The sequence below is a fragment of the Bufo bufo genome, chromosome 6 (assembly GCF_905171765.1).
Source record: "Bufo bufo chromosome 6, aBufBuf1.1, whole genome shotgun sequence".
In the NCBI taxonomy this organism is placed as follows: Eukaryota; Metazoa; Chordata; class Amphibia; order Anura; family Bufonidae; genus Bufo; species Bufo bufo.
Genome location: NC_053394.1, coordinates 436099916 through 436111437, shown reverse-complemented (window position 1 = coordinate 436111437; position 11522 = coordinate 436099916).

Sequence of the window (11522 nt, the reverse complement as noted above, 5' to 3'; positions counted from 1 at the left end):
GCCGCTCCATCCTCAATGCGCCTGCGCCGATGACGTCACATCTACACCCGGCGCAGGCGCATTGAGGATGAAGCGGCCGAGTGAGTGGCCGCCTCTCAGTGCGCCTGCGCCGATTGAAGATAGGTACGGCCGCGGCGCAGGCGCCAGATATTGAATGCAAACAGGCAGGGCCAGCGGAGAAAGATCCCGTCCGCTGGCCCTGTCAATCAACAAGCGGAGGGGGCGTCATCACCATCGGAGGATGCGGCTGCTACCAGCAAGTAGCCGCCCTACTTGCTGGTAGCAAGGTAATTTACATATTATAAAAATAGGGTTTTAGCAAATTCTACTGAACCAAAATTATTATTTTACTTATGTATGGATAAATCGCAGTGTAGGGATTATTATTAACCAAAAAAAAAAAAAACGGTTTAGTGGGCGGACAGAAGCCCTTTAATTAGAGCGCTCTTTTAAAACATAGGGGTCCGGTGTTGATAAGGAATGTTCAGCTGGGGGTCCTCTATCACCAAACGCGTTTCAGAGATCTCGGTCTCCTTCCTCAGTGGTCACCAGTGGTGGAAGGAGACCGAGATCTCCGAAACGCGTCTGGTGATAGAGGACCCCCAGCTGAACATAAATTTAATAAAATGTGATCAAAAAGTCAAACATACTCCAAAATGGTATCAATTAAAAGTACATGATCCCCTAAACAGTAGACATAAGTCTAAAAAAGTTATGGGGGTCAGAATATGATGATATAAAAAAGAAAATTTCTCAAAGTTTAAATGTATTTTTACACTATTTGGACATAAATGACCTACACATATGGGGTGTCGTTGTAATCGTACTGACCCAGAGAATGAAGGGCATGGGCGTAAACAAAACGCAGTGGAAACAAAACCCGTAAAACGGTGGAGGGATTGCATTTTATTTCCAATTCCACCCCATTTGGTAATGGTGGCATTAGAAAGTACAACTTGTCCCCCAAAAAATAAGCCCTCATAAGGCTACGTGACCAGAAAAATAAAAAAGTTATGGCTCACGGAAAATAAGGAAGAAAAATGAAAACGGAAAAAACCTCTGGTAGACAAAGGGTTAAACCTAGGAACAAAAGCGATAAATCCATTCAGTCTCCTTTTGGAGAATCTTTCGATCCCAGTCACCCTTTCTAGGGACAGAGGGACGGCCTCAAGTGCAGAGAAACGGAGGGATTTCAGATCGCCATTATGACATCGGTTACAGGTGCTCACACACCCTCCGCCTTCCCGATACGGACACTGGCGGATGTAAACAACTCCCTATGTTTTACAGTCAATAAAATCCCTGATCAAGAAAATGCGATCGGTGACAGAACATAGTGATGGTTTTCGTCGTACGTATAAAACGACACTTTGCCAGTGGCATTGCCAGGGACTACAAACAGATATGTCCTCCCCCGACAGAAGAGAGCACAAATGACCACCATATAGTGAGTGAACACCGCCATACTACTAATGAACAGAAACCACTGTACTAAGACCATGTAGAGGTAGACACCAGCTCTGACCTCTCTGACTGGTGGCGCTTACGCTCCCTCTTCCTCTCCATCAGGCCCAGACCGCCATGAAGACTTCCTCCAGCCTTCTGCATAGTGTAATGCTCAGATGTTTTTGGCTCATTACTTACTCCCCATCTTTTGCCCCCTCTACACTCATTATACATAGCGCCCCAGGCAGTAATAATATCCCCGTCAACCATGATGCACTACAAGATAATACCACCCCTAATCGTCAGTAAAGCCCACAGTGTGCCCCAAACAGTAATAATGTCCCCCTATAAGACTGATATCCTAGTTCAAGACCCTTTTCTACCCCTTTGGATCAAGAGAAACACCTAGCCGCGTTCCCTCAGTATCTGGACTCGCTCCACCTTCTCTTCCGTGCTGTCCAGGGCCCGGCACAGGCGTCGCGATGCAGCAACGTCGTCTAGGTGCTTCCGGCCTCTGCTAAGAGACAAGACTAAAGGAGCTTGTCACCTACCATAAAGAAATGAAAGGGCGGAGGGCCAATGGTCACCCTGAGGATAAAGCTGACATTGGTGCTCGGCTGGGATTTGGGTGGGTCTCCGGACTCCTTACTTCTCCAAACCTGGTTGTGGTCGCAGCTCATGATCATTACTCTGCTGTGTGACCCCTTAGCTCAGCCAAGTTGCGTGCCCACCACTACACAGCAGCATTAACCTGTGTGAGAGAACTGCCATGTTTAGCGCCTCCTTAGTGGGAGAAACAGGTACAATTTTATTACCGCCAAGTGTAACTGATAAGTTTGTACTGGACTATAACTCCCAAGTTGTGTACCCTATGTAACCGCCAAGCCAGGTACTGTTAACTGTGAAGCTGTTTACTATGTGTAACCACCAAGATGTGTACCCTATGTAACTACCAAGATGTGTACATCTGTAACTACCAAGATGTGTACCCTCTGTAACTGCCAAGATGTGTACCCTCTGTAACCACCAAGATGTGTACCCTCTGTAACTACCAAGATGTGTACATCTGTAACTACCAAGATGTGTACCCTCTGTAACTGCCAAGATGTGTACCCTCTGTAACTGCCAAGATGTGTACCCTCTGTAACCACCAAGATGTGTACCCTCTGTAACTACCAAGATGTGTACATCTGTAACTGCCAAGATGTGTACCCTCTGTAACTGCCAAGATGTGTACCCTCTGTAACTACCAAGATGTGTACATCTGTAACTACCAAGATAGAAACATAGAATGTGTCGGCAGATAAGAACCGTTTGGCCCATCTAGTCTGCCCAATATACTGAGTACTATGGATAGCCCCCGGCCCTATCTTATATGAAGGATGGCCTTATGCCTATCCCATGCATGCTTAAACTCCTCCACTGTATTTGCAGCTACCACTTCTGCAGGAAGGCTATTCCATGCATCCACTACTCTCTCAGTAAAGTAATACTTCCTGATATTACTTTTAAACCTTTGCCCCTCTAATTTAAAACTATGTCCTCTTGTAGCAGTTTTTCTTCTTTTAAATATTCTCTCCTCTTTTACCTTGTTGATTCCCTTTATGTATTTAGCAGTTTCTCTCATCTCCCCTCTGTCTCGTCTTTCTTCCAAGCTATACATGTTAAGGTCCTTTAATCTTTCCTGGTAAGTTTTTTCCTGCAATCCATGGACCAGTTTAGTAGCTCTTCTCTGAACTCTCTCCAAAGTATCAATATCCTTCTGGAGATATGGTCTCCAGTACTGAGCACAATACTCCAGATGAGGTCTCACTAGTGCTCTGTAGAGCGGCATGAGCACCTCCCTCTGTCTACTGGTAATGCCTCTCCCTATACACCCCAAGCATTCTGCTAGCATCTCCTGCTGCTCTATGACATGGTCTGCCTACCTTTAAGTCTTATGAAATAATGACCCCTAAATCCCTTTCCTCAGATACTGAGGTTAGGAGGTTAAGATGTTGTCACGGACGTTCCCATGGCAGGTACCAGGAGATCAGAGAGACTGGCAACTTATGGGTTAAATTGACAAGCTCACTGTGGATCTTATTGTGTCTCTGTTTTGGTGAATTCCACAGCCCTTGCTTCAGGTGTTGCTTGTTGGTAATTTACCTTTCCCATAAGTAGCAGCTTCTCACTCTTGGAGGTGCGGTTTATAGATTTTCTTCCTGCCTTCTAACTAGCTGGTCGGTCGTACTCTGTGCTGCTTCTGGAGTTGCCAGTTTTCTACTTTCAGATAAGTCTTGTCTGTTCTTATTGTTTTGTATTTGTTATATTCCCTGTTGTTGTATCTGGGCCTGAGACAGAGACTTCCATTCGTCCATCTGGGGAGGAATGGGTTGTCTCTGGTCCTAACCTCATTCCAGGGCCTCATAGGGATATAAGGGCCTAGGTATCCTGCATATGACTATTCCTACCTTCAAGGTCTATTCATATCGATAGGTAGTCAGGGCCCGGATTAGGGTTGTCTAGGCAGTGACCTGTTCCTTCCCTAGTTTCCAGGCCCAGTTACTGTACCCCTTCCCTTCTGTGTTCAGTGTGGAGTTTTCCCCCCCACACTGATCGTGACATTATAAACCGCCGAATAACCGTAATTTTGATGTCTGTATCAGTTGAGCCATGGATGTTATCGCTGCACTGACCGGACAGCTCCAGCGGCTGTCTCTGGAGGTGGATGACCTCCGCACGACCGTCTCACAGATGCAGAGACCACTGTTGGCTGATCCTAGTCGTGGTTACCTGACCTGTCCTGAACCTAAAGTTGCTCTCCTGGATAGATTCTCGGGGGGAGTGATCATTTTATTCGGTTCAGGGAAGCGTGCAAATGGTACTTTAAGTTGTGTCCACACTCATCTGGGGACGAGAGCCAGAGAGTGGGTGATTATTTAGTTGCTTAAAGGGGACGCCCAGTCTTGGGCGATTTCTCTGCCGACCGGATCACAGTCACTCCGATCAGTAGATGCATTTTTCAGAGCTTTAGGTCTCATCTATGATGACCTGGACCAAACCTCCCTGGACGAGACTAAATTACGCGGCCTGCGTCAGGGAGAGCGTTCGGCGGAGATCTATTGTTCCGAATTTAGGAGGTGGGCTACGGATACTGAGTGGAACGATCCGGCTCTCCGCAGCCAGCCAGGGATTATCTGAGAGGCTGAAGGACGCTTTGGCCTTTCATAAGAATCCTGAGTCTTTGGAAGCCGCTATGTCTTGATAGACGCCTGAGAGAGAGATCTAAGGGCCCGCTCTCTCAGGACCTTCTATTACATAACGTACCGTATTCCTTTGACTCTTTGGGTGAAGAGACTCCTGAGCTTATACCTGGGGAGGAACCCATGCAATTAGGGGGAGCGACTACGAAATCTGCTTGCAAAAGTAGGAGTCACAAGCAGGGAGTATGTTTTTTCTGCGGTCAAAGGGGACATTTTGTCAATATACGTCCAAGCATTCAGCGGCAAATAGAGAAACAAAAAGGGACGTCTAAATCCCATCTGACTATCGGAGGTGTGAGTGGGGAGTCAGAGAATGTGCATTTGTCCTTTGCTGGTAGTACCCGATTTCTCCTGACTGCCGAGGTGGCGCTAGAGTGAAAAACTGTGGGAATTGAAGTATTTATTGACAGCGGGGCCGGGGTGAACCTGATTGATGCTCAGTTTGTCCGCATGCACGGGTTATCACCAAGTACATTAAAAAAATACATTCCCGTATTTGCTATTGGTTCTGCCCCTCTTACTCAGAGGTGCTTGTCGCAGGTTTTGCATGATATCAGATTAAGAGTGGGTGACTTTCATCAAGAAGTTATCTCGTGTTTTGTCTTGGAAGGTCTCCCTGCACCTACGGTTCTGGGTTTACCGTGGCTTACCAAGCATAATCCAACTACCGATTGGCAAGCTAGGCAGATTCTGGATTGGGGGGACTATTGCATTGATAATTGTCTCAATACATCCTGTTCTGTGGTTACTACTAAGGCTGCACCCTCTTTTATATCCGAGTTTGCCGATGTGTTTTCTGAGAGTGGATGTCGGGATTAACCTTCCCATCGGGAATATGATTGCCCTGTCAATCTTATTCCCGGGGCTAGGTTGTATAATCTTTCTGAACCTGAAAGGCAGGCCATGAGAGAATATATTGCCGAGAGTTTGAAGAAAGGGCACATAAGACCTTCCAAGTCTCCAGTGGCTGCAGGGTTCTTTATCGTAAAAAAAAAAAAAAAGGATGGAGGTCTTCGGCCATGTCTGGATTTTCGTGAACTCAATCAGATTACTATCCGTGATCCTTACCCTCTTCCTTTGATTCCCGATTTGTTTAACCAGATTATTGGTGCCAAGGTGTTCTCCAAGTTGGACTTAAGGGGGGCATATAATCTGGTTAGGATCAAGGAAAGGAGATGAATGGAAGATGGCTTTTTATACTCCTGAGGGGCACTTTGAGAACCTGGTCATGTCTTTCGGGTTGACCAATGTAGTGATCACTCCGGAGCGTAGAGGGGTTTCCACCGCTGGAGGAATCCAGTAGTGATCCAAGTGAAGAAGCTCTTCCAAGCGCTAGTGTGATAGCTGTATATTTGTTACCCCCAATAACAGACAAGACTCTAGATTGAGGGTGAAGAAGAACTCTCTTTATTAATGGCCACAGCTCGGCCTTTTATGCAGGAACACAATCTACAGCAACTAATCAATATACAGTAACAGATACTGCACTCACATACAGGGGCTTGGTCACATAGCTTACAAGTAGACACTGTGTCTTTACCCAGACAATGGACCAGAGTGTTATCTTGTGTATTGTAATAAAGTTGGTCAGTATTGTGGTTAGAGCAGACTTAATGTCTGAACGTGTGTCTACACCTATGTCCCTGATACACATAGATGTCTGCTCCATTGTTAAGAGTAGGTATCCAAGGTCCTAGCTAAAAACCATCTTTAAAACAGGGGGATCTGTTACAGGGCTCCCTCTTTGTGGATCACTCCAGTAGACCCGGTTTGATCCTTTTCGGGTCAACTGGAGGCTGCCTAGACGACAGATCGAGGACTGAGTTCAGTCTGGCGGGACAGCCCATCAGCGTTACCGTTCTGTTTCCCGGGGCGGTACTGGATGTTAAAGTTATATGGCTGTAGTGCCAGGCTCCATCTCAATAATCGTCCGTTGTCTCCGGCCACAATGTTTAACCAAACCAAAGGGGTTGTGGTCCGTGACTACCGTGAATTCTCGCCCATACAAGTAGGGGTGAGTTTCTTCAGTGCCCACACCAAAACCAAACACTCCTTTTCAACTACCTCAAAGTTCGCTTCCCGGGGCAATAGTTTGCGGCTGATGTAGGCGACCGGGTGCTCTCCTCCGTCCTCTCCCACTTGACTTAGAACTGCCCCCAGTCCGAACATGGAAGCGTCGGTGTGGACGGTAAAAGGTTTGTTAGGGACTGGGGCAGCCAACACAGGAGCATGCACAAGAGCGTCTTTCAAGGCTTGGAAAGCAGTGTCACAGGAGGGAGACCACAGGACCTGTCAGGGAAGGTTCTTTTTCGTGAGGTCAGTCAGGGGCTTAGCTAGGGTGCTGTAGTCTGGTACAAACCGTCTGTAATACCCTGCTGTCCCCAGGAAGGCCAGGACCTGGGTCTTGGTCCGGGGTGTGGGCCAGTTAGCGACAGCTTCTATCTTGGCGGGCTCTGGCCTCTGCCGCCCAAACCCGACCCGGTGGCCCAAATACTGGACCTCTGCCATGCCTATATGACATTTGTCTGGTTGCAGAGTCAGGCCAGCCTCCTGAATATGATCCAGAACTGCCCCCACATGCCTCAAGTGCTCCTCCCAGGACTCGCTATAGATCGCAATGCCATCCAGGTACGCACAAGTGAAATCCTGGAAGCCATCAAGGAGTATATCCACCAAGCGTTGGAAAGTGGCTAGGGCGTTTTTCATCCAGAATGGCATGACCCTAAACTGGTACAAGCCAAACGGGGTGACAAAAGCCGACTTAGGCATATCCTCCTCGGCCAGGGGAATCTGCCAGTACCCCTTACAGAGGTCAATGGTGGTCAGATATCGTCCCCTGGCAATACGATCCAATAAGGCACCCACTCGGGCATGGGGTAGGCATCTGTCACGGTCTAGTCATTTAGCCGCCGATAGTCCACGCAGAACTGGGTAGTCCCATCCTTCTTTGGTACCAGGACTACTGGGGATGCCCAGAGACTATCGGAGGGCTCAATGACTCTTAGCCTCAACATTTCCTGTATCTACCACAGTGTAAGGGCCGTGCCAGGCTGCTTGCAATTTATCATGTTTGGTCGGTGTGGGGGTTTGCTCTGGTAGACACGTTAGCGGACGCAGTACAGAGGCAACCACAAAGTCTTTAACTTAAACAGTTCAGTGTTTTATTCACACATAAGGAAAAACAAAAAGTAACGGTTTGCAGTCTTGGAGTTTGTTCACACCATAAAAAGTCCACAGAACAAAAGCCTTCACCTGGTCAGCAGTTTTTCCGCCCGCAGTCCACAGCAGGCTTTAGGGCCTGTTTTCCCAGCAGGCGTCTCTCAGCCCTTTAGCACGGCACAAGTTCTCAGTTCCCAAACACACAGAGACTGACAGCGCTCCACTGTCAGAGAGGAGTAATCCACACCCAGCTGAAGCTGCTGGCCGGGTTTGATATAGGCCAGTAAAGACCCGGCCTGGAACGTGGGGAGAAGCCACCCACCCAGCACTTTGGCTACTCCCAGTAAGAGCCGGCCCGGATCGGTTTTACAGCCATACTAACAGCAAACAGTGTCAGTCAGCACTAGCTGCCGCTTACCCTTGAAAATACCGGATCTTACCTCACCGAGGCCAGGAACCTTGGTGACACATACCTTCCATGAACGATGGACCCTTGCACCTTCCTACATACCTACCCTCTTTGTTCAACCCTGAGGGGGTGAACACCCGCCAGACAGTGCATCCTTGTTTCAATGTAACCGGCCTGCCCCGTATTCCACTGAAAATTTTAAGTTTTGTAGCGACAAGAACCATCTGGTGACCTGAGCATTCCTCTCCATGGCCTGGCTCCTCCACTCCTCCACTTGAGAAGGGAGCGGTCGGTCACCAGACGGAACTTTCTCCCAAACAGATAATAGCGTAGAGACTCGAGGGCCCACTTGATGGCCAGGCACTCTCTCTCCACTATACTGTACCTAGTCTCGGCTGGGGTAAGTTTGCGGCTCAGGAAAACAACGGGATGTTCCTCCCCATTGATGTCCTGAGAGAGTACAGCTCTGAGGCCTACTACAGAGGCATCGGTCTATACCACAAACTCCTTGAAGTCGGGCGTCACCAACATCGGGGACCCACACAGGGCCGACTTCAAAGCGGAGAAAGCCTTTTCCGCCTGTTCATTCCACTGAACCGTCACTGACTTGCGTCCCTTCAAAAGGCCTGTCAATGGTGCGGCGACTGTAGCAATATTGGGGACAAACCTCATATAGTACCCCACCATACTCAGGAACGACTTCACTTGCTGAGTAGTGACAGGTCAGGGCCAATTCCAAATTGCCTCAATTTTGTTCAGCTGAGGATTGATAATTCCGCGCCCAATTACATACCCCAGGTACTTGGTCTCTTCTAACCCTATCGCACACTTTTTTGGGTTAGCGGTCAGTCCAGTCTTCCTAAGGGAGTCAACTACAGCCTGCACTTTAGGTAGGTGACTTTCCCAGTCGGTGCTGTGTATAACGATATCGTCCAGGTACGCCGAAGCGTAACAACGATGTGGGCGAAGTACAACGTCCATGAGCCGTTGAAAAGTGGCGGGAGCGCCATGTAGATCAAAGGGTAACACCTTATATTGGTATAGCCCATCAGTTTTCTCTTTGGCAACCTCCGTCAAGGGTACCTGCCAGTACCCTTTGGTGAGGTCCAAAACAGAAAAATACTGAGCTTGGCCTAACCTCTCAATAAGCTCATCCACCCGACGCATGGGATCTGCATCAAACTTAGAGATTTTGTTTAGTTTGAGAAAATCATTACAGAACCGCAATGTCCCGTCTGGACTGGCCCATTCACTTTTGGACTCCTCGATGACACCTAGCTGGAGCATTAGCTGCACTTCGTCCGCGATGGCTTGTCGCCGAGCCTCAGGTACCCGGTACGGTTTTAACCGAGCTTTTGCCTGAGGCTCAGTGATAATGTCATGCCAGATTATGGAAGTGCGTCCAGGGAGGTCTGAGAACACATCCGTGTTCCGACTAATAAACTCCCTGGCTTCCTGAGCCTGTTTAGAGGAGAGGCGGTCAGCTATTTTCACTGTGGCAGCCGCTTTCCTTGCTTCAGGCAGAGGGGCCGAAAACGCTTCCCCTAGAAACCCTGGACGCGGGCTGTCTTCCGTACAGGTTTCCCTATCTTTCCATGGTTTGAGAAGATTCACATGGTACACCTGATCCGGCTTTCGCCTCCATGGCTGGTGTACCTTGTAATCTACCTCTCCAATTTTTTCAAGTACCTCGTAGGGCCCCTGCCACCTAGCTAGGAACTTACTGTCTACAGTTGGTACCAGACCATCACCCGATCACCCGGGTTAAAGATCCGGACCCGAGCCGGCCGTTTATAGACCCTACTCTGAGCTCGCTGCGCTGCCTCCAAATGCTCCCTAACCAGAGGTAACACGGTTTCTATCCGTCTTTGTGCAATAGAGCAGGACCGTGGTACGGTTACATTGACGCCAAATTATGCAGTGGGTCAGGATATGGGTATAATAGTCTATAGTTTTGTTCGTGGCGCCAATTGCAGCGTGTGCAGGGTACTGTCACAGGGCCCTCCAAGGTGTTATAACTCACGCCCCAGGTTAGGAATGCCAGAGTGGTGTAGTGTCTCCGTATGGTGGTAGTAATTGTGTCAATGGTGTCTCCTACCTGGGTACGGCTGGACTCCTGGATGCTGGCTCACTTGCAATAAAATGAGTTTTGTGCTAGTAGGAATAATAGAGGGATTTTGCAGCAGTAATTGAGATCCAGACCTTGGTAAAGTTCAAACTTGTCTTTACTGATTGTAACTTTCATCCAAGCAAGATACAGCTTAAGTTTTAGGTCCCAGCAGGTATTGGCAATGGTTGGCAGGAATTTATCTTCTGCTCTATCAACCTGGAGCTTTGCAGGAAAGGACGTCTGCTTTGTAGCTCTAAACATGTGGCAGGAATTTGGCATCTGCACTCTCTATCTTCTGCTGTATGGGGGCTGACTAGCTGAGGAGGAATATAGCTTCTCCTGGGTCTCTGGACTGTACTCACAGTTATCTTCACAGGGTATGCTTTCTTCCTGGAACTGGAGTTTGTCTGCTTGCTTCATCCAGCCGAGGCTGCAGGGCTCAGGCTGTGGATGATGATCAATGTCTCAGCCAAGACAAGATCCTGGTTTGGTTCCCTATATCTGGGAGCTTCTAACAGGCACAGCCTTCCCCAACAGGGGTGGCTGGCACACTGCACCTAACTTCCTTCTCTCCCCATGCTGCAGCATATGGGCTCAGCCCACTCTGCTCACAGAGGGGGAGCTAAGCTGGAACGAACTATTCCAGCTAAGGGCTCTTTCACACCTGCGTTATTGTCTTCCGGCATAGAGTTCCGTCGTCGGGGCTCTATGCCGGAAGAATCCTGATCAGGATTATCCTAATGCATTCTGAATGGAGAGTAATCCGTTCAGGATGCATCAGGATGTCTTCAGTTCCGGTACGGAACGTTTGTTGGCCGGAGAAAATACCGCAGCATGCTGCGCTTTTTGCTCCGGCCAAAAATCCGGAACACTTGCCGCAAGGCCGGATCCGGAATTAATGCCCATTGAAAGGCATTGATCCGGATCCGGCCTTAAGCTAAACGTCGTTTCGGCGCATTGCCGGAGCCGACATTTAGCTTTTTCAGAGTGGTTACCATGGCTGCCGGGACGCTAAAGTCCTGACAGCCATGGTAAGTGTAGCGGGGAGCGGGGGAGCAGTGTACTTACCGTCCGTGCGGCTCCCCGGGCGCTCCAGAGTGACGTCAGGGCGCCCCAAGCGCATGGATCACGTGATCGCATGGACACGTCATCC